At 44.2% G+C, this 5,000-nt stretch overlaps 1 protein-coding gene across 2 annotated transcripts in view; it reads left to right on the plus strand.

The window, feature by feature from the left end:
• The window catches only part of LOC126575054 (band 7 protein AGAP004871), a 65,447-nt gene that overhangs the window by 33,680 nt on the left and 26,767 nt on the right, over positions 1-5,000 (plus strand). The gene's annotated exons all lie outside the window — the stretch shown is intronic.

Consider the following 5,000-nt stretch of genomic DNA (forward strand, 5'->3'; position numbering starts at 1 on the left):
CGCTCGACGGCGATGACAGCGGAGCGTGCTAAATCACTGCAGCACATGCAACGGACTGGAGCCGAGCCTGAGAGCTTCTGAGAGTGAAGACGATCCATGTTTGCATGATTTAAAGTACATATATAGAGTAAGGTGGGGCAAAAGTGCGAGTGGGGCAAAAGTGCGATTTGAGGTTTTTTGAGCACAGAGTGCCGTAAAATTTGCAACTTATACATGGATTAGTAAAGCATTAGATAACTCATTTTCACGCGTAAATACTGCTTTGCAGAATGCGAGTGCTCAGAGAAATGTGGTAAAGTTTGTTTTTCGTTTAAATATTGTAATATTCTAAAGAGCGGTAAACGCGTTTTAGTAAACAAAGTAATAGTTTTCGTAAAAGTGTTAGTGTGCTTTTTGTAGCTACTACCAATGACTATCAAATGGAGTGTTACACACTTTTATACGTTTTCCCAATCTTGAGTTATTTGGTGTAAAGCCCTAAAATCCATAGTGGGGCAAAAGTGCGAGCCACGAGTGGGGCAAAAGTGCGAATCAGAAAAATCATGCATTCATGTTTTTTTCATTGATTCATTGTTTTCATTGACAGAATTCGTGAAAATATCAAATAATCAGAAACACCTGTAAAACGAAAACATCAAAAACTGATAACCAGCCATTGAATATTGATTCGTATATGCAACATTCATTCGATAACTAATTCTACTGCTCCTCCAAATTCAACATCTTCATATTGGATCTTCATATTGCATCTGCCTATTGGACATCTTTTTATGCTTCCAATTAACATGCCGACTGCTGAGAGAAGCATAAACCGCTCTTAATTTCTCTTCGAAATGTCCTGGAATTTCTTGAGAAAATATGCTCAGAGAGCACTTCAACTTCAACCGTACCGATGTCCATGGAGCAGTCGGATCTTGTATCCTTTGCAACAATTAGGCTCTGCCGAAACGAGAGGAGCCACAGCAAAGACAGGAATGACACCAGCGATCTGAAGTTATTATCAGCGCGCCATTCAAGGAAATATTAGATCTAAAATCTAAAGAGAAGTCTAAAGAGCAAGCAGAAAAACAGTGAAACAGATCCAGTAAACGTAAAAAAATAGTTCAATGAATCACAAAGAACTAAGGAAAGAGCAAAGATTGAAAAACACTGAAACTGCACACATGAATTCGTGAATAACTGCTGCATTTTAAAGGATCGCACTTTTGCCCCACGACATTCGCATTTTTGCCCCACTGGTGGGGCAAAAGTGCGATTCGAAGGTTGGCTGGGAATTATGAATTTTAACCATTAAATTGTCACTTGATTTAGCTGGTAATTTTACAGTAGAGAGGTAAATAGTTGTTGGATAAATCAATGCTTTTTTTTCAATTGTAACTTAATTCGTTTTTTTAATAAAAATCAAAATCCACTAAGGTCGCACTTTTGCCCCACCTTACTCTATACATCTCCCTTCGACCGGAACCCGAAGGAAGGGTGACGAATGCACTATGGCCGGCTGTTGCATTCCGTACCGAGTCACAGGAGAGTGCTGCAAAGAGGCGATAGGCAAGGCGAGTGTTGCTGGCTTCGTGGCATTTCGGGATGCCACCGGAAGGATAAATTGCAGCACTGCAAGAGCCAAGGGACACAGCATCGTATGCGCTGCATCAGAAATGGAATCAGGAATGGGAACGTTTTGGGGGAACGGGAGAAGCTACGCCACGGATGGTATCCCGGGATGCCGGTGCTCGCCCACAATTAACACCAAACGTGCGCAATGGGAGGTTACGGCGATCCGGGCCGACCCCTTGCATGTTGGCTGTCTATTTGGACAAACTGCCCTTTGAATTGTAATCCCAGTGGCTCTCGAAATGGTGGAGCGAGGGGAAAGGGTGCCTGGCCTGGCCGATGCCGAAGAATGTTGGAACAATTTGACTCACGCTCGACACCTTGCTGGTAGTTTTGGGGGGTGTCGCAGTTGCTGTAATGAAGTTCCAGAAACTATGTTTTCGGCCCGGATTATTCATGCATTTGCTGCAGGCTAGCGTTTTGCTTTTTGAATGGCGGATAAAGTAAATGTAATTTTAGAGATTCCGCTTTGGTTTTAGAGTGGTTATAAATATATTATGATACATTTCATCGCTTTTTAGATATTTTTATTCAGAATTACTAGCATTCCAATTATATTAAATACTCTCTTTGGACGGTTTAAGCTGGAAATCGGATAAATGCAAATGAAATTATGTTGAGTTAAGCCATTATTTTTATGTTCTTTGTAATTTTATTACATGCATCTGTTGGAATTGAAGATTGGTGATATATATGAGAGTTTGAAATTAGTTAGTCTCATAAATAACCATTTTAATTTCTATAACAAACACCTAAAACCTCTAAAAACCCTCGAAATTTTACCGGCTACCTGGCGCCTCCATCATCGGGTTTCGGCAACGAACCTACATAATATCGTTTTTTCAGCGCTGATACCAGTTTTGAAATTGCCTTTACCTCTCGGGCAACGAATATCAGCGCTGGTTGGGCTTTAATGGGAAAATTCAAATTTAATAAAGCGAGCAACTGATTGAACACATAAAATGATATGTACCCACGACCGTTCAATACGAAGTGTGTCGGGAAAGCTTGTTCAAAATGAACAAACAGTGATGAAAATTGTAATAGCCACAAATAATTTTCCATAAACTTAGCAAGAAAACCGTGGATCACTGTTAATTCCATAAACGATTAATGGAAACCACTCTGTGACCTGCATTGCATTTACCTTATTCGACCTTCCTTCCCGTTCGCATTGACACTAAAGCAAATAAAATCCCTGGTACACAAAGAACTGAGCCACCCATTGCTACACCCGATCCTAAAAAATGCTTTCCATCAACCATCGCACCAGTACCACCATTTCATGTTTGAGATTGTTTACCGTGTTTCACTTGGCCGGAGTATATTGATTGTTTCGTTTGTTGCTTCCTGCCACTTCCATTTGTAACAGGTAGCTCAGCAGGCAAGGGTAACATGGCTACGATGTGGCAAACGGTCTCCTCCTGATTGCTAGTACCTGTTGAAATGACTCCCGTGACAAGGGAAAAAAACACTCGCAACCAGGCGCCTCCATGGCCGACCAGAACACTCCGGGGGCGTGATTTCGTGACTTGCGCTCGCACCAAATTTATCGTCGGTTTGCGTGCTAATTCCTTTACTCCATCACCCTCGCACCGGGGTGATGAGGCACCTCCGGGGTACGCACGCACCGGTGGAACGATCGAAGCATTATCGGGAAACGTACGCTACCCATTACTATACCGAACTATTTCCGCTTGTCGGCTTATGGACGACCTCTTTTCACCGCGGCATCGGAAGTTAAACTAAACAAATTCACTTCCATTGCCGCCCGGCCACCAATAGACCGAAGGTGAACGAATTGTTCGTTTGTTCTCCGCTCGCTATGCCTCTTACCCTTTCATTCCCTTTCAGTTTCCGGAATCGTGGTGCGGTGGCACGGGAATTGATTAATGATCTTTGGAGCTACCTGTTTTGGAGCAGCATACACAATGTTATTCCTGCTTTTACCGCATCTAGAATTGGCTTACGGTTGGTTGAGCGCTCGAGTGAAAATCGCCCCTCGAAAAGCCATCAACCACCGTGCATAATTTTACTCCCTCGGAGTCCAGTCCCCGGAACTCGTCGCCTCGACGGTGCACCACCAGTAGTGGTCAAGTGGGGATCAGCGTGTCAGCGGGCTCGATCGAAGCCCCAAAAGCGAGAGGATTGCAAAAGATGAAATGGCAGACCATACCACCACCACACTCATCACCGTCGGCATCAGCTCGAGAGGCGCCCATTATGCAAAGCACCCCTTGACGGCTACTCTAATTGCCGGTCGGGGTGGTGGTCGTTTTGCGAAAGCCCTTCTCTTGTGTGGAAGCTAAAAATACCGTTCATTGTATTGTCGTTTACACGCCAGTCCTCCAATCGTTCCATCAGTGCGTCATCGATGAAGGATTTGCTGAAGAGCACAACGTTTCTTAAGTTGTTTTCCAAAATTTCAATCAGCTTGTGACGTATTTTGACGTTCATACTCGTGTTCTAATGTAGCACTTGTATTTTTCTCGTTCCAGGTGAGTTAACGAACCCGGTGATGCAATCCGGAGTTCCGCTTTACCGTGTAAGTGAATTCAAACAGAACTCTCCGTTCCACAAAGCACAGGTCATCGACTCAGGGTATCGGGCAACGCACTTTGATTGATTGAGTGATGAATATTAAATTCGAATCAAGTCAAATCGTCCATCGTGGTGGGTGGGACATTTAACTTGTTGATCGGTGGCGGTTGCGATGAGCTCATCGAGCAACGTGTTACGATACGGAAACCCCTTATTCCTTGATGCAATAGTGTCCACTAAGGTCCGTGGTAAAGAGAGTAGGGGGCACAGAATGAGGTAATAAAAAGGATGATATTCCGTCTGATTGCACGACGATTAGCGGGCGGGCGATTAGCGATTGCTTATTTTTAGACCCCGAAGCAGTCCATCGAATAGACGTTTTCCTAATGACTTGTGACTGTGCGTCAGTGCCCACGAATGAAACTCCTAGGCGCTTACTTCCTGCAACTCTTTTTTTTGGGAATCAATTTGTGACGCTTTTCACGAAGGAGCGCTCTTGATGGCCCTTTTTGACGTAATTCGTATTTTTAATAAGCACCTCCTGACGTAAGTTCTGGTTAAACCCACAACTGATTCCACTCTGCCTAAGAAATCCACAACGGTTATGCTACCAGACTACAACCCTGACCGCGGCTCTGTGGCTTTCGATGCTCCTTTATCCTGTTTTGCTGAGAAGATTGGGCATCGCTAATCGCTCGGTTGCGAGAACACAACAAAACACACACTACCATGCAGCATGAAAGCTTCTTAGCTCGTGCCCGGAGCAACAGACGGTGCGGTTCGTGTGCTAGAGTCCGCTTCTTGCTCTTCGCTCCGTCAGCTAAACGCTCGACCTCGCTCAAACACGC

Source organism: Anopheles aquasalis, chromosome 3 (assembly GCF_943734665.1).
Source record: "Anopheles aquasalis chromosome 3, idAnoAquaMG_Q_19, whole genome shotgun sequence".
Lineage (NCBI taxonomy): Eukaryota > Metazoa > Arthropoda > Insecta > Diptera > Culicidae > Anopheles > Anopheles aquasalis.